General features: G+C 48.5%; 1 protein-coding gene and 1 long non-coding RNA gene across 2 annotated transcripts in view; one reads left to right on the top strand and one right to left on the bottom strand.

The window, feature by feature from the left end:
• LOC114589664 (uncharacterized) overlaps window positions 1-26,827 on the top strand; it is a 999,511-nt gene that overhangs the window by 566,407 nt on the left and 406,277 nt on the right. The window lies entirely within an intron of this gene.
• LOC144327622 (uncharacterized) lies at window positions 5,141-7,798 on the bottom strand. Its single transcript, XR_013392744.1, has 2 exons — window positions 7,332-7,798; window positions 5,141-6,231 (listed from the first exon to the last, which is right to left on the bottom strand). It is a non-coding gene; the product is annotated as an uncharacterized LOC144327622 (long non-coding RNA).

Raw genomic sequence — 26,827 nt, 5'->3', positions numbered from 1 at the left:
TTTTAAAGTGTTACAAAATGAAAAAAGAAAAAAGAAAAATACAAAATAAAAACAGTTAAAAACAATTTCATCTTTCCTTTGCTTATCTTTCATTTGCTTGTTTCCCAGACCTCCTCGCCCCTCCCTTTTTTGTGTTCCAATTCAATTTGTTAATTCAGCAAATCCTTTCCCTCTTTATTTATCCTAATCTTTCATTGCATTACCTTAATCTATTTTCATCTTATCTTATAGAAAACCTTAAAACTCAAAACTTAAATCTTATTCTTACTAACTTCTCATAACCATTATATTCTTACCTAATTCTTTAAACATTTTTACTAGAGCCAAGCAATTTCATTTCAACATCTTTCTAACATTCATCAATTTTATAAAAACGATCCTAGCAACAACAAAAAAGAAATAAAACAATCCAATCATCTTCCAGCGTCCCTTCCTCCTGGTCCCGGGTTTTGTCAGTCCTTTTTATCCCATTAATCTAGTGCATTAACCTGGTAACCTTATATCCGAGGCCCTTAAGTCTCTTCCATGTCCCTTCCGCGGTTCTCCTTCATATTCTCCTTTCACTCGTGGGAAATCCAGCTTAGTAATGTTTTTGTCCCTTTTCAACAAATCAGCCCCTTTTCCATAGTCCAGACTAAACTCCATGGGGTATTTAAAAGCATGTTTCAAAATCCCTCCAAAATTGAGAGCCCCCGCAGCTCCAAACCTCTCACGGCCCATTGCCAGACTCGGAAAGTCCAAACATCCCTGCACAGGGGGGTCAATCCAACCCCCCATTTCCAAACCAGTCCAAACTTCCAAGTCTGGTTTTTTCGAAGTTCATTTGTCTAATCCAAAAGCTCATGTTCCTGCAGGGCCGCAGCTTCCTCCATCTCTGGCTCCCAAGATTCAGCAGCGTCCTCTTCTCTCATCTGTTCTGTCAGAGCACACTCCTGATTTAATTCCTGGGTGGGCTCCATACCTTTTCCCACTGTCTGTTCAAAATTTCCCACTGCCTGTTTAAGATTTCTGATCAAGTCGGTCGTCAAATTCATCCTCTCATGTAACTGTTCCAGTAGGGCATTTGTTTTATAAAAAGCACACAAGAGAGCTTCTGAATACATTGTCCTTCAAGGTCACAAGTCAATTCCCACGATTGTAATCGTGTAACAGGCTGCTGATTTGCTCCAATTTACTCTGGTTGGTGTCTTTACTTTTTGTCCAAGGGAGCCGTCGGATTTTTCTGGTAACACCACTATACTGTGTTAAAGGAAAATATAATGAAAATGATGTATACATGGTATTTGACTCCTGTTAAATTAGCAAAGATATATCATAACTGTGATCATTTATGTTGGAAATGCAAAGAAAAGGAAGGAACTTTTTACCACATGTGGTGGACCTGCCCCAAGGTGAAAGACTTCTGGGAAAATATTTATAATGAACTGAAAATAATGTTGAAATATACATTTATAAAGAAACCAGAGGCCTTTCTTCTTGGAATAACAGGTTTGGAATTGCCCAAGAAATATCTTAAGTTGTTTTTGTATGCAACAACTCCTGCTCGAATATTATTAGCTAAAAAGTGGAAAACCCAAGAATTACCAATGGTGGAAGAATGGCAGATGAAGATGATGGATTTTTCGGAGCTAGCCGACCTAACCAGAAGAGTCCGCTACCAGAAGAAGGAGGAGAGAATGGACAAAATTTTATGATTATTTAGCTAAATTTGTGAAGTTAAATTAATTGGAAATAGCTTGCAGGAAACAGATTGGCTTAGGAATTGTTATAAATTAAGTGATGCTGAACATGTTTAATTTTGAATTGATAAGATATAAGGATGTTAACAGACTAAGTTAAGTTTATAAGAATTATGATTTGGAAATCCGTTAAAAGGATATGCATGGAAATTCAACCAAGGGGAAGCGAGGAAGTCACTTAACAATGTTAATAAGTGTAATTTTAATAAGGTTATGATTTATGTTTCTTTGTATGTTTGTTTATCTGTTTGTTTATAATTTTGTGAAAAGTAATTAAAACAATTGGGGGTGGGGAATTGTTTTTGTATGCAGCTAGTGCAGGAAGAATATTACTAGCCCAAACATGGAAGCAAGAAGAAATACCAACAGAAGATGAGTGGCAAATAAAATTGATGGACTATGCCGAGCTGGCAAGACTTACAGGGAAAATTTGAAACCAGCAGGACCAGACTTTTGAAAAGGACTGGAAGAAATTTATGTTGTATTTGAAAGACAATAGTCATTACTTAACATCACTTGTAGAGTTGCAAGAAGTTTTGTAAGGTGGACTATTCAAATTTTTGTGAAAAGGACTAAGATTAGCTGATTTGTGTGTGTGTGTGAAAAGGACTAAGATAATGTAAGACTGGATTTACAACAATAAGCATAGTAATGCATAACTAAAAAAACCTTTAGAAGGGGTTGAAGGAAGTCCTGGGCTGTGACAGCCAAAATTTGTTACGTTGTGTTGGAAAATCTGTGTAAAATTTAATAAAAAATATTAAAACAAAAAAAAAATGACCTTAACAGATTGGAGAACTGGGCGCAAGCTAACCAGATGAATTTCAACAGGGACAAATGTAAGGTTGTGGACTTAGGCAGGAAGAACCAGATGCACAAATATAGGAGGGGGGAGACCTGGCTTACTAGCACTGCATTTGAAAAGGATCTAGGGGTCTTGGTGGACCACAAGCTCAACATGAGTCCACACTGTGATGCAGCAGCAAAAAGGTAATGCTGTTCTAGGCTGCATCCACAAACGTCTAGCATCCAGATCAAGAGAAGTCATAGTCCTGCTCTCTTCTGCCTTGGGCAGACCACACCTGGAAACGGTGTCCACTTCTGGTCACCACAGTTTAATAAGAAGGATGTGGACAAGCTGGAAAATGTGCAGAGGAGGGTGACCAGGATGATCAAGGGTCTGGAAGGTGAGCCGTATGAGGAGCGATTGAAGGAGCTGGGTATGATCAGCCTGGAAAAGAGGAGACTGAGAGGAGATACGATAGCCATCTTCAAATATCTCAAGGGTTGTCCCATGGAAGAGGCAACAACCTTGTTTTCTCCTGCTCTGGAGGGTAGGACTCAAACCAATGGCTTCAAGTATCAAGAAAGGAGATTCCAACTAAATGTTCGGAAAAGCTTTCTGACAGTAAGAGCTGTTTGGCAGTGGAACGGTCTCTCTTGGGAGAAGGTGGGCTCTCCTTCCTTGGAGGTTTTGAAGCAGAGGTTGGATGGCCCTCTGTCCTGCTGAGATTCCTGCATTGCAGGGGGCTGGACTAGATGACCCTTGGAGTCCCTTACAGCCCTGTGATTCAGTTTCTGGATCTCTTGTGTTATGTACTGAGTTGAATAGGATCCAAAATGCAGCAGTCTGATTGGTCCTAGAACAATAGGATCCAGAATGCAGCAGTCTGATTGGTCCGCAGGAGCCACCCTGTTGCGTTCCAAAGTAAAGGAAGGACGGGACCCTGATTAAAAACAAGAGAGGAGCCTTTGACCAGCAAGGCTCTCGGAGAAAAGTGCGTAAACCACACCCCTCGCCAGGCCATTTTATTAGCGAAAGAATCTTTTACACAGTGCTCGTAAGAACCAATCATATTTCCTCTGAGCTTTCGTCAAACCCCACGTGGGGGGAAAGTAACACTACAACACTAACTAGCATGCATATATTTTGGGGTAAATATGTTGAGAACTACAAAGGGGTAGTAAATACCGTATTTTTCGCTCCATTGGACGCACCGGACCATAGGACGCACCAGACCATAGGAGGGGGAGAACAGGGGAAAAAAATTTTTCTTGTTCTTCCCCTCTAAAACAAGGTGCGTTCAAGGTACATTCACCAGAGCTTGTGGGGCTGGCGGTGGGGGGAAGCGCTGCTTTCCCCCACCGCCAGCCTCAAAGATCTCTGAAGCCTTTGGAGCGCAGCGCCCCGCTGCCCTGCAGAGGTTTGCGCGCAGCCGTCCCCAAGCTAGAGCAGTGAGACGGAGCCCTCCGTTTAGCTGTTCTGGCTTGGGAACAGCCTTGCTAGCTTCTGCAGGACAGCGGGGTGAAGGCACCCCGCTGTCCTGCAGAGGTTTGTGCGCAGCCGTCCCCAAGCTAGAGCAGCGAGACGGAGCACTCCGCAGTGCTCCGTCTTCCTGTTCTGCCTTTGGGCTTAGCGGCGCAGCCTGCATTCGCTCTATAGGACGCACACACATTTCCCCTTAATTTTTGGAGGGGAAAATGTGCGTCCTATAGAACGAAAAATACGGTAACTTGAGAGCTACAAAGGGGTGCATCTGGCAACCCCAGAGCTGAGAAAGAAACATGATAAGAAGGATGGCCAGAAAGACCAGATTACTACCACCTTCATGTGAGATCTGTTTCCTGGCTCCAAGATTAACATTTTAAGATTATATATAAGAAACTACCTCAAAGAAACTGCCCACTATCTTGCCTGCCTGGCGAAGCAACTGCTGTGTACTGCTGTGTACGTGACGTGAGGAGAGAGAAATGGGCAGTAGAGTCAAAAGGGCATGAAAAGGGCATGAATGTAGAATCTTATGGGATTTAATCAGAAATTATCATCAATATATCAAACCCAGTCAACACAATGTCTTCATCGTGGACACGATGGCTTGATGTATATTTTATAATTCCTCATGGTAATCCCATCTGACCCCTACACCACCCAATCCAACTCCAGGTGGAAGTGAATCAGCAACCTGATTGGCCTACAGGAGAATCCTGGAATTAGCCAATCACATGCAACCCATTGTGTAAATAATGTATATAAAGCGGATACTTTGGGGGAACTTTCATTCCTCACTATTATGAGCTGAATAAAGAGCATGAAACCCACACTCGACTCCGAGTATATTTCATCTTGGCTCTTGCAAACCCAACCTGCTCTGCTAGTAACTGGGCACGTGGGCCTCAGTGCAAGGACGGCTGTCGTAACTTGTGTGTTGCACGAACTCTTTAGGCGGCATGGCGTTGGCAGCAGGCTGGGCAGTGGGCTGAAACAGTCGATTGGGCAGCGGTCCCCCTTAATGGATGCCACGTGGCTGTTGCATCAAAGTGCCGGCTCCCCTGACATACCTCCTGTTACAGGAACATCCCCAGGCTCACTTGGATTCTCAAACAAAGACACCAGTCAAGAGTATTGGAGCAAAACAGCAGCCAGGTGGCCTGATCTTTATTGTTGCAACAAGACTTCAAACTACCACATGGAAGAAGCAGGAAGAAGCACTGGACAAAGGAAGGCTCCTCTTTTTTTTTTATATATAAAATTTTTATTAGGGTTTTTACATTACAAAATAGAAAAAAAAGAAAAAATACAAAATAAAAGTAGTTAAAAACAATCAATCTTTTCATCACATTATTTTTCATTTACTTGTTTCCCGGACCCCCTCATACCTCCCTTTTTTGTATTCCAGTTCAATTTATTAGCTCAGCAGTTTCTTTCCCTCTTTATTCTACCCTGATCTTTAATCTTACGTTATTATAACATTAAATTTTTACTTATAAAAAACCATTTTTTCATATTCTTTTATACCATTACAGCTAGAAACCACTTAATTTCAATCCAACATCCTTCTAACGTTCATTAATTTTACAATATCTCTGTAAATAGTCTTTAAATTTCTTCTTCCACCAACTCTTCTCCATGGTCTCGGATTCTGCCAGTCATTTCCGCCAATTCCATGTAATCCATCACCTTCATCTGCCATTCTCCCAGAGTGGGTATATCTTGTGTCTTCCAATACTTTGCAATAAGTATTCTTGCTGCTGTTGTAGCGTACATAAAGAAAGTTCTATCCTTCTTTAACACTGATTGGCCGACTATGCCCAGGAGAAAGGCCTCTGGTTTCTTCAAGAAGGTATATTTAAATACCTTTTTCAATTCATTATATATCGTCTCCCAGAAAGCCTTAATCCTTGGGCACGTCCACCAAAGGTGAAAAAATGTACCTTCAGTTTCTTTACATTTCCAACATTTATTATCGGGCAAATGGTAGATTTTTGCAAGCTTGACTGGTGTCATGTACCACCTGTATATCATTTTCATAATATTCTCTCTTAAGGCATTACATGCCGTGAACTTCTTTCCCTGGGGGGTGTCTCAGTGGGACCGGCAGGCTAGCGCATGTTCCACCACCCCGACCAGCTTGTGGAAAGCATGGTGGTAAGCAGGGCTGAATTCCTTCCCAAAGTCAGTGGCCAGGAGGGTGATGAGGACTTCGCCCTGGAGCTGGAAGATAAAAAAGGGGTGACTCCTTTTGCCAGGGGTCCCATGTGTGGGTCGCCCTCTCCCCACAACAGATCCCACAACGGAATCAACAGACTGAGTTTGAATCCTGACAAGACAGAAGTACTGTTCTTGGGGGACAGGGAACGGGCAGGTGTGGGGGACTCCCTGGTCCTGAATGGGGCAACTGTGCCTCTGAAGGACCAGGTGCACAGCCTGGGAGTCATTTTGCTCTCACAGCTGTCCATGGTGGCGCAGGTTAATTCTGTGTCCAGGGCGGCTGTCTGCCAGCTCCATCTGGTACGCAGGATGAGACCCTCCCTGACTGTCTGGCCAGAGTGGTGCATGCTCTAGTTATCTCCCACTTGGACTACTGCAATGCACTCTATGTGGGGCTACCTTTGAAGGTGACCTGGAAACTCCAGAATGCGGCAGCTAGACTGGTGGCTGGGAGTGGCTGTTAAGATCGCTGAGCACAATTCAAAGTTTTGGTGTTGACCTTGAAAGCCATGAAATGCCTCAGCCCTGTATACCCAAAGGAGCGTCTCCACCCCCATTGTTTAGCCCAGACCCTGAGGTCCAGATCCCGGGGTCCATATTTTGAACGAAGCTCTTGCTCAGGGATGGGGAACTTGAGGTCTTCCGGATGTGGTCTGACTCTGCTTCCCATTGGCAGGCAGTGGGCTCCCAATCCCTGCCCTTGTTTAACCTCCCTGTCTTCCTACCCCTGCCGCTTCCAATTCTCCCTCTGCTGTTCTCTCCCCACGCTGTCAAACCTGAATGTGAGCTACCTGGGGCAGAGTCCTGTCCTACATTCCAAGGGCCCTCAGTTGATAAATGGTGTAATAATCATCATCATCATCTGAAAGTGCAATTAATTATCTTCAATGGGCTCAATTATCCTCAAGAGACAAGCCATTGAAACTCTGGTCCCCATAACCAGCAACTCAGCCTCACTAGCGCGGACTGCAGAGGGTGAACATGAAACCCCTAGAGGTGTTTTGTATAAATATATAATATACAGCCCCTCCACTGACACTGCCAATCTCCCAGCGCCACCCACCCTTCACATTCCACCAAATTTAATCCTCAATTCTACATACAACCAGCTCATTAAGAAATATGCAGAATCCATTTCTCTTCTTCTGCGTCTCAGAAGCCGTCAAGATGCTGCGCAATGTGGTCCCTCCTCTCCCTATCGCTGCTCTTGTTTCCACCTTCAGGCTCCAAGGAGGTGGGCTGAGGTAATCTCCACAAAATCCTGGTCTCCTCTCCTTCCTCCCCCCTGAACTCAGAAATCTTCCTGCTTCACAGACAGTCGATCCAGTTGTCACCCCTCTTTTCTTCTTTACTGCTTTTATTTCTCAGGAGGAAGTCCCAAGGGGGGGGGGGGTCAAAATCCCTCAAAAGTCCCTCAAGGTTGTTGCTCTCCATCTTCTTTCAGGCAAAGTCCTGACTTCGATAACTAATCCATCGCAAAGAGGCAAATTTAAAGTCCGCTCTTCCGAAATCTTTGCATTCCTTGCTTCAGGGGAAGGGATATGACGCAGATCCCGAAAAAGCCCCATAACTTAAAAGATTCCCTCCCCTCCTTGCCCCGCTCAAGCAAAGCAGAAATCACCCTCTTTCCACACAGATGCTTTTCTCCCGCAGCAGAAATCAGGATCCCTTTGAAGGGGGCGTGTGACTCTTCGCTTGCCAATTGTGTCCCAATTCAAAGCTGTTCCCCGCCCTCCCCACGGGAGTTGGCCAGGGCTGTTCGGGGACAGTCTGAAATCCTTTGTTGAAGGAGCCAGGCAGCTTTCTGGGCCAGCGAATGGCCGGAGGGCGCCAGGAAGGCGCTTGCTCTGCGCCCGAGGACACCTGGCTGGCAGTCAGAAGGACATAAGCCACAGGGGGAGCGGCTGCTTCCAAGCCTGGGACGGGGGGAGAACCTCGCCTCTCTGCATCCCGGCTCACAAACCCCCCAAAATAAATTAACGGACGAGCGCGGGTCGTGCCCATTCTATACCCTCGGAAGGTTAGGGGAGACCTGCCCCTTTCCGCCCATAGACCTCCGCCTGGGACCCCCAAAGGGCGACTTGCCGGGTTCGCTGCCCCCCTGGCGTTTTATTTTGCATCGCTTTGTTTGATGTTCCAATGAAGGTGGTAAACTCCTTTGATGTTATTATGGGTGTGAAATATGTTAGCGGGGGTGTTTATTGGTTTGTCTTTGTTTTTATTTGATTATGCGTTTTGTGTTTTTATATCGTAATTTCATCCTGTGAACCCACAAATTTAATAAACAAATAAATGGATAAAACGAAATGAATTCCCCCCTCTCTCTGCCGATTAAGAGGCAGCTCCGTCCCCGACACCCATCTGGAAAGAGGCAGGGAGGGGCATTGCGGGGGGCGGGAGAGTGGCCCTTGAGGATCTCCCTGGATGGCCCCTGTTGGTACCCCCACCCCTTATTCAGAGGGATGGAATCCAGAGCAGGGGAAGGGTCCGCATCCCCATCTGAGTCTCTCGCCCCCAATTTCTCCAGAGTAGGAAGAACAGAGAGGGCAACAGACCAGGGGCAAACACCAAGAAATGGGTGGGGAGACAACCAATGAGACCAGGGGGGGCCCTGGGAGCATGGGGGGGGGGACCTTGCCAGGAATTTTGGGGATAAAAGATTTGGCGACACAGCAGGGGTCTCTGGCTCTAAAAAGCACTGCAGCTTGGGGGGGGGGCAAAATGCCATTGCGCCCAAAACCCCCCACTGATGCTTAATGAATCCTCTTGAGTGACAGAGAAGACCCCCCCTTTCCACGCCACCCCCCAACTAACCCCCCACCCCCAGGCCTGTCCCCTCCCTCTGTCCCAGAGAAGAAGACATAGGAAACCAGGTCAGATTGCAGAGGGAGGATTTATTAGAGGGTCAAGCGTTACATGGGGGCTGGAAGGGGTGGCCCCCACCAAACCTGGTGGGTGGCGAGGGCAGAAGGAGGCGGCCTCTTCTCCCTGGGGGGTGTCTCAGTGGGACCGGCAGCCAGCGCATGAGCCACCACCCTGACTAGCTTGTGGAAGGCGTGGTGGTAAGCAGAGGTGAATTCCTTCCCAAAGCGCGAGGCCAGCATGGTGATGAGGATGCTGCCCAGGAGCTGGAAGAGAAAAGAGGGGTGACTCCTTCTGCCAGGGGGCCCATGTGTGGGACACCCCCTCCCCACAACAGATCCCACAGCAGATTCAACAGACTGAGGCTGAATCCTGACAAGAGAGAAGCACTGTTTAGGGTGGACAGGGGACAGGCAGGTGGGGGGGGGGACTCCCTGGTTCTGAATGGGGCAACTGTGCCCCTGAAGGACCAGGTGTGCAGCCTGGGAGTCATTTTGGACTCACAGCTGTCCATGGAAGTGCAGGTGAATTCTGTGTCCAGGGCAGCTTTGTACCAGCTCCATCTGGTCCACAGGATGAGACCCCACCCGCCCTCAGCTTGTCTCGCCAGAGTGGTGCATGCTCTGGCTATCTCCCGCTTGGACTACTGCAATGCACTCTATGTGGGGCTACCTTTGAAGGCGACCCTTTTGGTGGTTCCCTCACTGTGAGAGGTGAGGTTACAGGGAACCAGGCAGAGGTCCTTCTTGGTTGTGGCGCCCGCCCTGTGGAATGCCCTTCCACCAGATGTCAAGGAAATGAACAACTGAAATCTGAATGCAACCTTGTATAAGGAAATGTCTAATGTCTTACCATGTTTTATGTCCTGTAAGCCACCCAGAGTGACACACACACACACAGCACCCCCAAGTCCCTCCCCCAGGCAGCCCCTTGGGGTGGGGGAGCAGCCTCACCTTGAAGTTGAGGGGGCCCATGTGGAGATTGTCACAGAGCAGTTCACGCATCTCGGAAAAAGCCTCCTTGACCTCGTGCAAAGAGGGCTGGAGAGGATCCTAATGAGAGGGAGGGCTGGAGAGGGTCCCCCAAGTTAGAGAACAAACGCCGGGTCCAGGGGTAGACGATCATCATGCTGAAGAGAAGGAAAGAAGGAAGGAAGGAAGGAAGGAAGGAAGGAAGGAAGGAAGGAAGGAAGGATAAAAAGAGAGGCATGGATGGTTATTATCCAGGTGGAAAGAGGAGTTCCTGCCCAACCTGCTTAGAGAGGCGACCACCCCTGGACTTACCGGGCAAGGGTCTCCCCACCCAAGGCGGCCACGTCGACTGTCATCATGACAGTTGCCATGATGGCAGGCTGTGGGCTGGGAGCTTCTCTCGGCTGCTGGAGAAAACCTTCTGAGTTGAGCTAGAGCTCCTTCCAGGGCTGAAGCCTTTTATACCCTGCGCCAAAGCTCCTCCTCCCAGATTTACAGAAGCCAACCTGGTTTCTGATTTGATCAAAGAATGCTGTGATTTTCCTGAAGACATCCCTGTTTTCCCCTGAGAAATCCTGGAGGGTATGGAGTAATGCCACCCCTGTGCCAAGGAGATAAGCAAGTATAAAGGCTTTAGAAGACATCTGAAGGCAGCCCCAAAGGAGCGTCTCCACCCCCATCGCTTGGCCCGGACACTGAGGTCCTCCTCCGGTGATTCAGTTAGAGTGTATGAGGCAAAGGGCCTTCTTGGCAGTGGCTCCCTCCCTGTGGAAAGACATCAGATGTCAACCTGGGTGGCCTGAAAGACCGACTAGACACATTCATGGAGGAGAAGCTCTAATGGCTCCTAGTCTGGCTGGCTCTGCTCTCCCTCCACCATCAGAGGCAGCGATGCTTCTGAATCCCATGTGTGTATTTCCCCAGACTGATTCAGGTGGCATTTCAAGGGGCGCAGAATCATCTTTCTCCTGAGAAACGCCTGCCTGTGGCCTCAACTTTTCTTGTTGTAGGACTTTGGGTCACTTTAGAAGTCTTCTTTCTGCACTCCTGCCCCCTTTTGTACACCTGTTCTGCTTCAAAGCCCATATTCTGAGCGAAGCTCTTGCTCAGGGATGGGGAACCTGAGTTCTTCCAGATGTGGTCTGACTCTGCTTCCCATTGGCAGGCAGTGGGCTCCCAATCCCTGCCCTTGTTGAACCTCCCTGTCTTCCTAGCTCTGCCGCTTCCAACTCTCCCTCTGCTGTTCTCTCCCCACACTGTCAAACCTGAATGTGAGCTCGCTGGGAGAGAGTCCTGTCCTACATTCCAAGGGCCCTCAATTGATAAATGGTGAAATATTAATCATCATCTGTAAGTGCACTTAATTATCCTCAATGGGCTCAATTATCCTCAAGCGATTGCATCTCTGTTTGCCATGCTTTCTTGGGCCCTGGTACAGATCAGGGCATGTGGCCAGGATTGCGCAGGGCCACCCCTGTCATTGGGAGTGAGGTGGCTGCTTCAGGGGCAGATGCTGGGCTGGAGGACACAGTGGTGAGGCATCGTAGGACAAAGACAGCCTGCCACCCCCAAGCTGGCTTGCTGCCTTCAGGTGCAGGAGAGAACATTGTCCCATCTCCAGCGCTGAAGAAAGAGATTCAGCTTCCAGCTGAATCACGGGAGCTGCAGCAGTTTGTTAAGTATTGTGGCTCTTTGAGGGGGTAAACTACATTTCCCAGCAGTCTTTGGGGGAAATCATGTGCTTTCACTGTACGTTGAGTACAGAGCCTTAGAAGATTTGGGTTTCCCCATCGTGGCTGAGGGTGGGGACAAAACCCATCACCCTCATGCCCTGGCTGACCACCATCAGTGACAGAGCACTGGGCTAAATGGAGCTTGGTCCAATCAGACAGGGCAGTTTCAAATTTCCCAGGAACTCGCCCTAAAGCCCTGCCAGAGGTATCTATTTCTCTGTGATGGGCGTTACCTGTGAGTAAGACCCATCAAATTCAAGAAGACACCCCTCTAGCTAGACACGCCGAGAACTGCGCTGTTACTTGTTGCCCTTAAATCCCATTTTTATTGGCCATGATTAACATGATTAACTTGATGGAAATCCCTGTCTCCCAGACGAAGAGCAGGCGAGGTTCTCCCCCAGTCCCAGGCTTGGAAGCAGCCTCTCCCCCTGTGGCTTTTGTCCTTCTGACTGCCAGCCAGGTGTCCTTGGGCACAGAGCAAGCGCCTTCCTTGCGCCCTCAGGCCATTCGCTGGCCCAGAAAGCTGCCTGGCTCCTTCAGCAAAGGATTTCAACCCTCGCTGGGTCCAGGAATGAGAAGGGACTCGCTCCAGCATCATATGGGCTAAGCCACCCACCCCAAACTCAAAAGAATATTTCAGAATAAGATATTACATTCACAGCAGAAGAAGAAGACCTTTTCGTGGCCCTTGGGCACAGTGACTACCAGGCTCCTTTAAGCCAGCCCATGGCACACTGTCAAATGCCACATGGGGGGAAAGCGGGACCCCATCTTCTGGGGCCGCACTCCTACGTGAATCACCTGACCCACACAAGGTCCCTGGCCCCCCAATGTGCTTTTTTTGAGGGGAGATCGCATTTCGAAATAGCCTGAGAGCAAGAAGCCCCAAATGACTGCCATGCTCACGCAGGGAAAAATGAGATGTCCCGTTTGTTCTGGCACAGTTGAGGAGATATGCTCTGAGCCACTGAGTGCCTGTGACTGGGGGAGGGGAGAGCAAAGCACGGGAGGGGGAGGGGGCTGGGGGGGCTTCCGTTGGACATCTGGTTGGCCAGTGGGAGCAACGGGAGCCCAGCTCTCCTCATTTGTTTATTTCCTTCATTCATACGTATTTATAAAAACATTTCATATTCATTTATAAAAATATTTGTACACCACTGTGTCATACAAATCCCGGAATGTCCCACTTTCCCTTAGGATATCCCTGTTTTCATCGGGGGAATGGTGGAGGGTATGGAGTCTTGCAACCCCCGAGCCAAGGAAATAAGTAACTATACGACCTTTAGAAGACATCTGAAGGCAGCCCTGGAAAGGGACTTTTTTGAATGTTTTATTGTGTTTTTGTATATGTTGGAAGCCGCCAAGAGTGGCTGCGGCAACCCAGTCAGATGGGCAGGGCATGAATTATATTCTCTTATGGAATAGGATGTCCCTATTTCCACCAGACGGAGAGGTATGTCAGGGCAGCCGGCACTTTGATGCAACAGCCACGTGGCATCCATTAAGAGGGAGCGCTGCCCAATCGACTGTTTCAGCCCACTCCCCAGCCTGGTGCCAACGCCATGCAGCCCACAGTGTTTGCGCAACTCACAAGTTACGACAGCCGTCCTTGGACTGAGGCTCACGTGCCGAGTTACTAGCAGAGCAGGTTGGGTTTGCAAGAGCCAAGAGATCCAGAAACTTAATCGTAGACCCGTAAGGGACTCCAGGGGTCATCTAGTCCAGCCCCCTGCAACGCAGGAATCTCAGCTGAAGCATCCCTGGCAGTTGGCTATTCAACCTCTGCTTCAAAACCTCCAAGGAAGGAGAGTCCACCTCCACTTGTGAGAGTCTGTTGCACTGCTGAACTGTTCTTCCTGTCAGAGAGCTTTTCCGAATGAACAGCTGGAATCTCCTTTCTGGCATTTTGAAGCCTTTGGTTCGAGTCCTGCCCTCCAGAGCAGGAGAAAACAAGCACACTCCTTCCTCCATGGGACAACCCTTGAGATATTTGAAGATGGCTCTCATATCTCCTCTCCGTCTCCTCTTCTCCAGGCTTAACATACCCAGCTCCTTCAACCGCTCCTCATACGGCTTGCCTTCCAGACCCTCGATCATCCTGGTCTCCCTCCTCTGCACACCTTCCAGCTTGTCCACATCCTTCTTAAACTGTGACTATGACTTACCTGGATCTGGACACTAGACTTCTGTGGAAGCAGACTAGAATAGCATTCCCTTTTTTTGCTGCTGCATCACACTGTGGACTCATGTTGAGCTTGTGGTCCACCAAGACCCCTAGATCCTTTTCACATGTACTGCTAGTAAGCCAGGTCTCCCCCACATTATATTGATTTTTATTTCTCCATTCCAATTATGCATAAAATAGTCTTTTAAAGTCTTTTGTGCTTTTACATATATTTCTTGATCATCTAATAAATCATCATTCAATCTCCAATAATTTTTTTTAAAATAATATTTATTCAAAGTTTAAAGTTACAAAAAGAAAAAAAACAATACAAAATACAAAAAAGAATACAACAATAACAGAAAGAAAAAAAGAAAAAGGTATAAAAATACATTCACTTAAAATAGAAAAAGAACAGATTAAACCTTTACATAACTTTCTTCCTTTACTTGCTTCCTTGACCTCCTCACACCTCCCAATTTTGTATTCTAGTTCAAATCGTTTTTTCAGCAAATCCTTCCGACCTTATTTTCATTTAAGTAATTTAATTTAGAATATTATAGTTTAACATCCTCTCTTTCATCAATTTCATCGACTCATTTTTACTTAATCCTTTATATCATATCTACCAAAACTACCTAATTTTCTTTTTCCAACATCTTTCTAACAGTCCTTAATTTTACAATATTTTTGAAGATATACTTTAAATTTTTTCCAATCTTCTTCCACCGGCTCTTCTCCTTGGTCCCGGATTCTGCCAGTCATATCAGCCAATTCCATATAGTCCATCACTTTCGTCTGCCATTCTTCTCGGGTGGGTAATTCTTGTGTCTTCCAGTACTTTCCGATGAGTATTCTTGCTGCTGTTGTGGCGTACATAAAAAAAGTTCTATCCTCCCTTCGCACCAATTGGCCGACCATGCCCAGGAGGAAGGCCTCTGGTTTCTTCTGGAAGGTATATTTAAATACCTTTTTCATTTCACTATAAATCATCTCCCAGAAGGCCTTAATCCTTGGGCATGTTCACCAAAGGTGAAAGAATGTGCCCTCAGTCTCTTTACATTTCCAACATTTATTATCGGGCAGATGATAAATTTTTGCCAGCTTGACTGGTGTCTTGTACCACCTGTAAATCATTTTCATTATATTTTCTCTTAAGGCGTTACAAGCCATAAACTTAATACCTGTGTCCATAACTTTTCCCAGTCAGCCATCATAATGTTATGTCCAAAATCTTGTGCCCATTTAATCATAACAGATTTAACCGTTTCATCTTGTGTATTCCATTTCAACAGCAAGTTATACATTCTTGATAAATTCTTGATTTTAGGATCTAACAATTCTGTTTCCAATTTTGATTTTTCCACCTGAAAACCAATTTTCTTATTTAAATTATAAACCTCCCTTATTTGATAGTAGTGAAGCCAGTCTCGTACTTTAGTTTTTAAATTGTCAAAGCTCTGCAGCTTTAATCTATCTCTATCTTGTTCCAAAATTTCCCAATATTTTGGCCAGTTTGTCTCCATATTAATTTTTTTCATATTAATTGGCCTCCATTGGTGACAGCCACCTTGGTGTTTTAAAGGTAAAAGGTAAAGGTACCCCTGCCCGTACGGGCCAGTCTTGCCAGACTCTAGGGTTGTGCGCTCATCTCACTCTATAGGCCGGGAGCCAGCGCTGTCCGCAGACACTTCCGGGTCACGTGGCCAGCGTGACAAGCTGCATCTGGCGAGCCAGCGCAGCACACGGAACGCTGTTTACCTTCCCGCTGGTAAGCGGTCCCTATTTATCTACTTGCACCCGAAGGTGCTTTCGAACTGCTAGGTTGGCAGGCGCTGGGACCGAACGACGGGAGCGCACCCCGCCGCGGGGATTCGAACCGCCGACCTTTCGATCGGCAAGTCCTAGGCGCTGAGGCTTTAACCCACAGCACCACCCGTGTCCCTTGGTGTTTTACTTTCCAGCAAATCCTTATATCTCATCCAGACATTAAACAATGCTTTCCTGACAATATGGTTTTTAAAGGCTTTATGTGCATTGACCTTGTCGTACCACAAGTATGCATGCCATCCAAAAACATTATTAAAACCTTCTAAATCCAAAATGTCCGTGTTTTCAAGAAGCAGCCAATCTTTCAGCCAACAAAATGTGGCTGATTCATAATAAAGTTTAAGGTCTGGCAGGGCAAATCCACCTCTTTCTTTAGCATCAGTTAGAATCTTAAATTTTATTCGAGGTTTCTTGTCCTGCCAGACAAATCTTGAGATATCTCTCTGCCATTTCTTGAAACAGTCCTACTTGTCCAAAATTTGCAATGTTTGAAACAAAAACAACATCCTAGGCAATACATTCATCTTTATCGCAGCAATTCAGCCCAGCATTGATAACTTCAATTTTGACCATATTTCTAAATCCTTTTTCACTTCCATCCAACATTTTTCATAATTGTCTTTAAATAAATTCACATTTTTAGCAGTCATATGAACCCCTAGATATTTCACTTTCTTGACCAATATTAATCCTGTCTCCTTCTGAAACCTCTCTTTCTCAATTTCTGTTAAATTTTTCTCTAATACCTTAGTTTTCAACTTACTCAGCTTAAATCCCGCAACTTGACCAAATTCTTGAATTAATTGCAATACTCTTTTGGTACTGGATTCTGGCTCCTGTAATGTCAAAACCAGATAATCAGCAAAAGCTTTCAATTTATACCTTTTAGCTCTGAGTTGTATACCTTTAACCAATTGGTCTTTTCTGATCATATTGAGCAAAACCTCCAGGACCAATATAAAAAAGCAATTCCTCTATTCCTCTAGAGTTTTTGGTTGACTGTTTAATCCCAAAGAGTTTTTGGTTGACTGTTAAGTTCATTTTGAATCCTGATTGTGTCTTCTGCAGCATTAGGTACAATTCCCAGTTTGGTGTCATCTGCAAATTGGATGAGCATGCCCTCAATTCCTTCATCCAAGTCCTTTATAAAGACGTCAAATAACAACAGACCCAGGACAGCGCACTGCGCACATCACTTATCACTTCTCCCCAGGTTGATGAGGAACCATTAAGGAGTCCTCTTTGGGTTTGGCCAGTCAACCAGCTACAAATCCACCAAATTGTTACCTTGTTCAACCTCCATTTAACAGCTTCCTCGCTAGAATATCATGGGGGATTTTGTCAAAAGCCTCACTGAATTCAAGATACACTATGTCCACAGCATTCCCTGATCCACCAAGTTTGTACCTCCGTCCAGAAAGAGTAAAAAGTAAGAAGGAAAGAAATCAGATAGGTCTGGCTGACTTATTTTGGGGAAACCTATGCTGGGTCTCAGTAATCGCAGCATCTTTTCCAAAACGCTCATAGACCGACTGTTGATGTATCTAACAGGCTGAGCAAAAGAGCAACTGCTCCGGCTTACCTACTGCTTCGGTTGGGGAACTCAAGCCCAGATCCTCAGTTATAGACGGACCAGAGAGCCCCTCTTGGCTCTGCAGATCAGCTCATCCAGCTGACGGGACAAACGACCTTCCAGCCATCTTCAGCAGCCAGGATCACATACCCTCCAGCATTTCTCTGATGATAAGAGGGCCGTCCATCAGGCTAGCAATTCCCTCTGCCAAGAGAGCAAGGCAGCTGATTGACGGGCAGCTTTCAGGCCCTGATCATGCACAAGACCTTTGGAATTGTTTTCCCACAGGAAAGTGTTTCTGGTTTTGTTTTGTTCAGAACTTTCCCCAGTCCTGCATCTGGGAACTGGTCAGTCAAAAAACCAGGCAGGAAGAGGACATAGAAACCCGACTCAAGTGCTTTTCATATCAGCGTTGAGGGTCTTTTCTGCCTTGCAATGCACCAGTTACTCCACTAATGTTTTGATTTGCTTTTGCCAAGGAATTACGATTGCATCAACACCAGAAACATAAATCACCTGCAAATCACTCCTGCTCCTTGCACTAAATAACCTCGGGTGCTGTTGGTTTCTTGAGCTTAGATTTCTGTTAAGAGACCGCTGGCACTTTTACACGACTACACGCCCAAGGTTGGTAGCAAGGGTGAATCTTCAGTGGGAGATCTGCTCAGTTGTCTGCTTGGTGCCGTCTGGGGGACAGCCTGTCCTTTGGGTTGCTGGGAATGAATTCGGCCACGGTCTGGGGGGGGGGGCATGAATCCTTCAGACTTCGCAAAGGACACCCCCTTCCATCGCTGCTTTCTCTAGCAGCACTTGTCATGGCGGACGAGCATGGTGTTTCTTAATGGCGCTGCAACTTGCAAAGCTCATCAGGAGCATAAGGGGGAAATGTATTAGGCACCTCTGAGAAGCCAAGAAATGCTGCCTGATGGTTAGCAATGAATAATCTAGCACAGTCCTTCAAAGGAAGTCCCTATTATTCCCATTTGACAGATAAGAACATACAGTGGAATCCAAACTAAGTTTGTTGAGCTTAGAACTCATCAAGATCAAGTTAATCATGGCCAATATACATGGGATTTAAGAGCAACAAGTAACAGCGCAGTTCTCGGCGTGTCTAGCTAGAGGGCTGTCTTCTTGAATTTGATGGGTCTTACTCACAGGTAACGCCCATCACAGAGAAATAGATACCTCTATCAGGGCTTTAGGGCGAGTTCCTGGGAAATTTGAAACTGCCCTGTCCGATTGGACCAAGCTCCATTTAGCCCAGTGCTCTGTCACTGATGGTGGTCAGCCAGGGCATGAGGGTGATGGGTTTTGTCCCCACCCTCAGCCACGATGGGGAAACCCAAATCTTCTCAGGCTCTGTACTCAACATACAGTGAAAGCACATGATTTCCCCCAAAGACTTCTGGGAAGGGTAGTTTACCCCCTCAAAGAGCCACAATACTTAACAAACTGCTGCAGCTCCCGTGATTCAGCTGGAAGCTCAATCTCTTTCTTCAGTGCTGGAGATGGGACAATGTTCTCTCCTGCACCTGAAGGCAGCAAGCCAGCTTGGGGGTGGCAGGCTGTCTTTGTCCTACGATGCCTCACCACTGTGTCCTCCAGCCCAGCATCTGCCCCTGAAGCAGCCACCTCACTCCCAATGACAGGGGTGGCCCTGGGCAATCCTGGTCACATGCCCTGATCTGTACCAGGGCCCAAGAAAGCATGGCAAACAGAGTTGAAATCGCTTGAGGATAATTGAGCCAATTGAGGATAATTAAGTGCACTTACAGATGATGATTAATATTTCACCATTTATCAATTGAGGGCCATTGGAATGTAGGACAGGACTCTGTCCCAGGGAGCTCACATTCAGGTTTGACAGCGTGGGGAGAGAACAGCAGAGGGAGAGTTGGAAGCGGCAGGGGTAGGAAGACAGGGAGGTTCAACAAGGGCAGGGATTGGGAGCCCACTGCCTGCCAATGGGAAGCAGAGTCAGACCACATCCAGAGGACCTTAGGTTCCCCATCCCTGAGCAAGAGCTTCATTCCAAATATGGGCTTTGAAGCAGAACAGGTGTACAAAAGGGGGCAGGAATGACGAAAGAATTGAAGACTTCTAAAGTGACCCAAAGTCCTACAACCAGAAAAGTTGAGGTCAGAGGCAGGCGTTTCTCAGGAGAAAGATGATTCTGCACCCCTCGAAAGGTCACCTGAATCAGTCTGGGCTAATACACACAAACAAGTTTTATAGGCTTGAGAAAATTTAACAAACAATTGCATAATTCTGGGGACTTGACGGTCTAGAATGTCTGCTGAAAGTTCTCTTGGAAATTCCTAGTGCTCCCTCACAGAACTCCATTTCCCAAGATTCCTTAAGACTGGGAATGAGAAAAGTCAGAGCCTTCTGGGTGAGGCCAAAGGAGACCCATCGAGTCCAGGATCCTCTTCTCCCAATGGCCAACTATGGACCCCAATGGGCAAGCAGGATTGGAACCCCAGAGCCTTTCCCTTGATGCCGTTTCCTGCAAGTGAGATTCAGAAGCATCACTGTCTCTGATGGTGGAGGGAGAGCAGAGCCAGCCAGACTAGGAGCCATTAGAGCTTCTCCTCCATGAATCTGCCTAGTCCATCTTTCAGGCCACCCAGGTTGACATCTGATGTCTTTCCACAGGGAGGGAGCCACTGCCAAGAAGGCCCTCTGCCTGGTACACTGTAACTGAATCACCGGAGGAGGAGGACCTCAGTGTCTGGGCCGAGCGATGGGGGTGGAGACGCTCCTTTGGGGCTGCCTTCAGATGTCTTCTAAAGCCTTTATACTTGCTTGTCTCCTTGGCACAGGCGTGGCATTACTCCATACCCTCCAGGATTTCTCAGAGGAAAATAGGCATGTCTAAAGGAAAATCACAGCATTCTTTTATCAAATCAGAAACCAGGACGGCCTCTTTAAATCCAGGAGGAGGAACTTTGGCGCAGGGTATAAAAGGCTCCAGCCCTGGAAGGAGCTCTAGTTCAACTTAGAAGGTTTTCTCCAGCAGCCGAGATAAGCTCCCAGCCCACAGCCAGCCATCCTGGCCGAGATGCAGATCATCACCACTATCGGGATAACAATGGAGGTGCCCATCATTCGTGCGGAAGCCCTTGGCGAGTAAGGCCAGGGGTGGTTGCCTCTCTAAGCAGGTTGGGCAGGAACTCCTCTTTCCACTTGGATAATAACCATCCATGCCTCTCTTTTTATCCTTCCTTCCTTCCTTCCTTCCTTCCTTCCTTCCTTCCTTCCTTCCTTCCTTCCTTCCTTCCTTCCTTCTCTCCAGCTTGTTTCTAGAGTTTGTTCTCTAACTTGGGGGACCCTCTCCAGCCCTCCCTCTCATTAGGAACCTCTCCAGCCCTCTTTGCACAAGGTCAAGGAGGCTTTTTCCGAGCTGCGTGAGCTGCTCTGCGACAAGCTCCACGTGGACCCCGTCAACTTCAGGGTGAGGCTGCTCCCCCGCCCCAAGGGGCTGCCTGGCGGGGGGGGGACTGGGGGTGTCGTGTGTGTGTATCACTCTGGGTGGCTTACAGGACATAAAACATGGTAAGACATTAGACATTTCCTGTTACAGGGTTGCCTTCAGATTTCAGTTAGTTGTTTATTTCCATGGCATCTGGTGGGAGGGCATTCCACAGGGCGGGCGCCACAACCAAGAAGGCCCTCTGCCTGGTTCCCTGTAGCCTCACCTCTCACAGTGAGGGAACCGCCAAAAGGGAGCTGGACCTCAGAGTCTGGGCTGAACAATGGGGGTGGAGACCCTCCTTTGGGTATACAGGACTGAGGCCTTTTAGGGCTTTCAAGGTCAACACCAAAACTTTGAATTGTGCTCGGCGGTCTTAGCGGCCGCTCCCAGTCACCAGTCTGGCTGCCGTATTCTGGATTAGTTGCACTTTCCCTATCACCTTCAAAGGTAGCCCCACGGGGAGCGCATTGCGGTAGTCCAAGCGGGAGATAGCCAGAGCATGCACCACTCAGGCGAGACAGTCCGCTGAGGCGTTCCCAAAGTAAAGGAAGGATTGAACTCTGATTAATAAGAATACACACAGAGGCTTGAACCAGCAAGACTCTGGGAAGGGTGCGTATAATAATCTCTCTGTGTGTGTGTGCCTCCAGCCCCTGGCCCAGGTCGAACAATGGGGGTGGAGACCCTCCTTTGGGTATACAGGACTGAGGCATACAGGAATGTGAGGGGAGATCACATTCCGACATTGCCTAAGAGCAGGGGGCATTCCACAAGGCGGGCGCCACAACCGAGAAGGCCCTCTGCCTGGTTCCCTGTAACCTCACCTCTCACAGTGAGGGAACCGCCAAAAGGGAGCTGGACCTCAGAGTCTGGGCTGAACAATGGGGGTGGAGACCCTCCTTTGGATATACAGGGCTGAGGCCTTTTAGGGCTTTCAAGTCAACACCACAACTTTGAATTGTGCTCAGCGATCTTAACAGCCACTGCCAGTCACCAGTCTAGCTGCCGCATTCTGGATTAGTTGCAGTTTCCGCGTCACCTTCAAAGGTAGCCCCACATGGGGGGCATTGCAGTTAGTCCAAGCGGGAGATAACTAGAGCATGCACCACTCTGGTGAGACAGTCTGCGGGCAGGTAGGGTCTCATCCTGCGTACCAGATGGAGCTGGGAGACAGCTGCCCTGGAAACAGAAATGACCTGTGCCTCCATGGACAGCTGTGAGTCCAAAATGACTCCCAGGGTCTGCACCTGGTCCTTCAGGGGCACAGTTACCCCATTCAGGACCAGGGAGTCCCCCCCCACACCCGCTTGCCCCCAGTCCACCCTAAACAGTGCTTCTCTCTTGTCAGGATTCAGCCTCAATCTGTTGAATCTGCTGTGGGATCTGTTGTGGGCAGGGGGTGATGCACACATGGGCCCCCTGGCAGAAGGAGTCACCCTTTTTTTTCTCTTCCAGCTCCTTGGCAACATCCTCCTCATCACCATCCAGCTACCCCTCCCCCCTTAGGACAGAAATTCACCCCTGCTTACCACCATGCCTTCCACAAGCTGGTCGGGGTGGGGGCTCATGCGCTGGCCTGCCGGTCCCACTGAGACACCCCCAGGGAGAAGCGGCCACCTCCTGCTGGTCTCCCCTTCCAGCCCCCATGTGACGCTTGACCCTCCAATAAATCCTCCCTCTGCATCTGACCTGGTTTCCTGTGTCTCCTTCTCTGGGACGGAGGGAGGGGACAGGCCTGGGCGTGGGGGGTAGAAACATCTCCTGTTAGTTGGGGGGCTGGGAAAGGGGGGGCTTCTCTGTCACTCAAGAGGAACCATAGAGCACCACTGGGGGGGGGTTCAGGACTCTGTGGCACTTTGCCCCCCTCCCTGAAACTGGAGTGCTTTTCGGAGCCAGGGACCCCCGCTGTTTCCCCAAATCCTTCATCCTCAAAGCTCCTGCCAGACTGAACCCCCATGCCCCAATTCCCCCCCCCGGTCATCTCCCCACCCAGTTCTGGCCAGTTGCCCTCTCTGTTCTTCCTACTCTAGAGAAATTGGGGGTGAGAGATTCAGAGGGGGATGCGGACCCTTCCCCTGCTCTGGATTCCATCCCTCTGAATAAGGGGTGGGGGTACCAACAGGGGCCACCCAAGGAGACCCCCAAGGGCCACTCCCCCCCCCCCGCAATGTCCCTCCCTGCCTCTGTCCATATGGGTGTCGGGGACGGAGCTGCCTCTTAATCGGCAGAGAGAGGGGGGAATACATTTCCTTTTATCCATTTATTTGTTCATTAAATTTGTGGGTTCACAGGATGAAATTACGATATAAAGACACAAAACGCATAATCAGATAAAAATAAAGACAACCCAATAAACACCCCCGCCAACATATTTCACACCCATAATAACATCAAAGGAGTTTACCACCGTCATTGGAATGTCAAACAAAGCGATCCAAAATAAAACGCCAGGGGGGCAGCGAACCCGGCAAGTCGCCCTTTGGGGGTCCCAGGTGGAGGTCTATGGGGGGAAAGGGGCAGGTCTCCCCTAATCTTCCGAGGGTACAGAATGGGCATGATCTGTGGCCATCCGATAATGTCATTTTGGGGGGGGGGGTGTTTGTGAGCCGGGATGGAAATCCCTGTCTCCCAGACGAAGAAGAGGCGTGGTTCTCCCCCAGTCCCAGGCTTGGAAGCAGCCGCTCCCCCTGTGGCTTTTGTCCTTCTGACTGCCAGCCAGGTGTCCTCGGGCGCAGAGCAAGCGCCTTCCTGGCGCCCTCCGGCCATTCGCTGGCCCAGAAAGCTGCCTGGCTCCTTCAGCAAAGGATTGCAGACTGTCCCCGAACAGCCCTGGCCAACTCCCGTGGGGAGGGCGGGGAACAGCTTTGAATTGGGACACAATTGGCAAGCGAAGAGTCACACGCCCCCTTCAAAGGGATCCTGATTTCTGCTGCAGGAGAAGAGCATCTGTGTGGAAAGAGGCTGATTTCTGCTTTGCTTGAACGGGGCAAGGAGGGGAGGGAATGCTTTAAGTTACGGGGCTTTTTCGGGATCTGCGTCATCTCCCTTCCCCTGAAGAAGGAATGCAAAGATTACGGAAAGAGCGGACTTTAAATTTGCCTCTTTGCGATGGATTAGTTTTAGAAGTCAGGACTTTGCCTGAAAGAAGATGGAGAGCAACAACCTTGAGGGACTTTTGAGGGATTTTGACACCCCCCCCCCCTTGGGACTTCCTCCTGAGAAATAAAAGCAGTAAAGAAGAAAAGAGGGGTGACAACTGGATCGACTGTCTGTGAAGCAGGAAGATTTATGAGTTTAGGGGGGAGGAAGGAGAGGAGACCAGGATTTTGTGGAGATTACCTCAGCCCACCTCCTTGGAGCCTGAAGGTGGAAACAAGAACAGCGAAAGGGAGAGGAGGGACCACATTGCGCAGCATCCTGACGGTTTCTGAGACAGAAAAGAAGAGAAATGGATCCTGCATATTTCTTATGAGCTGGTTGTATGTAGAATTGAGGATTAAATTTGGTGGAATGTGAAGGGTGGGTGGCGCTGGGAGATTGGCAGTGTCTGTGGAGGGGCTGTATATTATATATTTATACAAAACACCTCTAGGGGTTTCATGTTCACCCTCTGCAGTCCGCGCTAGTGAGCCTGAGTTGCTGGTTATGGGGGCCGGAGTTTCAATGGCTTGTCTCTTGAGGATAATTGAGCCCATTGAGGATAATTAAGTGTACTTTCAGATCATGATGATTATTACTTCACCATGTATCAATTGTGGGCCCTTGGAATGTAGGACAGGACTCTGCCCCAGGGAGCTCACATTCAGGTTTGACAGCTTGGGGAGAGAACAGCAGAGGGAGAGTTGGAAGCGGCAAAGGTAGGAAGACAGGGAGGTTCAACAAGGGCAGGGATTGGGAGCCCACTGCCTGCCAATGGGAAGCAGAGTCAGACCACATCCGGAAGACCTCAGGTTCCCCATCCCTGAGCAAGAGCTTTGTTCAAAATATGGACCCTGGGATCTGGACCTCAGAGTCTGGGCTGAACAATGGGGGTGGAGACGCTCCTTTAGGTATACAGGGCTGAGGCCTTTTAGGGCTTTCAAGGTCAACACCAAAACTTTGAATTGTGCTCAGTGGTCTTAGCAGCCACTGCCAGTCACCAGTCTTGCTGCCGCTTTCTGGATTAGTTGCAGTTTCCGTATCACCTTCAAAGGTAGCCCCACATGGGGGACATTGCAGTAGTCCAAGCGGGAGATAACCAAAGCATGCACCACTCTGGCGAGACAAGCTGGGGACGGGTGGGGTCTCATCCTGCGTACCAGATGGAGTTGGGAGACAGCTGCCCTGGACACAGAAATGACCTGTGCCTCCATGGACAGCTGTGAGTCCAAAATGACTCCCAGGCTGTGCACCTGGTCCTTCAGGGGTACAGTTACCCCATTAAGGACCAGGGAGTCCTGGATGTTTCAATGAAGGTGAGTTTATGGGTGTGAAATATGTTGGCGGGGGTGTTTATTGGGTTGTTTTTGTTTTGTTTATGTGTTCTGTGTTTTTATATTGTAATTTCATCCTGTGAACCACCCTCTCCCTGCCAATTAAGAAGCAGCTCCATCCGCGACACCCATCTGGAAAGAGGCAGGGAGGGGCATTGCAGGAGGAGAGAGTGGCCCTTGGGGATCTCCCTGGGTGGTCCATGTTGGTACCCCCACCCCTTATTCAGAGGGATGGAATCCAGAGCAGGGGAAGGGTCCACATCTCCCTCTGAGTCTCTCATCCCCAATTTCTCCAGAGCAGGAAGATCAGTGAGGGCAACAGACCAGAACTGGGTGGGGAGATGACCAACGCGACAGGGGGGGGCAATTGGGGCATCGGGGGGGGGGGTCAGTCTGCCAGGACCTTTGAGTATGAAGGATTTGGGGAAACAGCGGGGGTCCCTGGCTCCCAAAAGCACTGCAGCTTTGGGGGTGTTAATGGAAAAATCCGAGGGCTCCCTTGGACAAAAACAAAGACACCAACCAGGATTACTTGGAGCAAAACAGCAGCCTGTAGGCTTGGCCTTTATTGATCTGTTGCAACAGGGTGCTTCCCTCACTTGCAGGAGAGAGGAAGGACCCGCAAAAATGGTGTGCAAGACCTTATAAAGACTTTTGAAATTGCCACCCTGTAGTATCCGCCCACCCTTCCCCACAGGTGGGCGGGGTTTGCGGCACCAAGCAAGGCTCACCTGGGCAGGTGCCACCCACCTGCTTGAGCTGGCCTTTGACCCGCCCTCGGCCAGGGAGGACAATGGACGGCTGGCCGGGGGTGGGCCTAAGGCCAAAAGAAAAGAGGCTGACCCCTGAGCTCAAGCCTCTTTTGCTGTTCTTCCATCTGGGACCACCCACCCACCCTCCCTCAATTAATATTTCTTGCCTTTTAATTTCAGCTTAGGTCAGCGATCTTCAATTTAATGATTTCTTCTTTACAGGCTAATATTTTGCGTTCCAGGTCAGCGGGCGCTGCTGCGGTCGTAAGATGGTTGCTGTATTCAGAACCGGGAAGGAATTTTCCCTGCATTGGCAGTTTTCGCCTTCCCCGTAGCAATTTTGTCACAACTTTGGCGGTTTTAGGCCTTGGCAAGGTAGCCTTCAGTCTAACATCAAGTTGGGGGGGTGCATTCATGCTCCCTCCCCATGTGGCGGCGCATGCAGGGCCCGTTAAAGGGCAAACCGGGAGTCCCTGGCCCTGGAGCGGCGGCATGTAGGTCAAACTCCCTGGACGAGGTCAGTGGAAGGGCATGCTGTGTAAGTTTGCGCTTTGCAGTCCCCTCTCACTGGGCCTCAACTGCCTGCATATCCTCAGCCAGGCGGGCTGAGAGGGTTACCTGCCAAGGCCTGTGCCAAGTTTCCCACTTCTGAAGTTCAATAAAGTTGTGGCCAATTTGAACCCATACTCTGGTCTCTTGTGTTATCATTTGGGAAAAGGGGTAGGCACCACAGACAGGGTTTAGCACGTGTGTCCGCAAAT

The sequence above is a fragment of the Podarcis muralis genome, chromosome 4, assembly GCF_964188315.1.
Source record: "Podarcis muralis chromosome 4, rPodMur119.hap1.1, whole genome shotgun sequence".
NCBI classification, from domain to species: Eukaryota; Metazoa; Chordata; class Lepidosauria; order Squamata; family Lacertidae; genus Podarcis; species Podarcis muralis.
The sequence above is the reverse complement of the archived record's forward strand: the minus strand, read 5'-3'. Positions and strand labels throughout refer to the sequence as shown.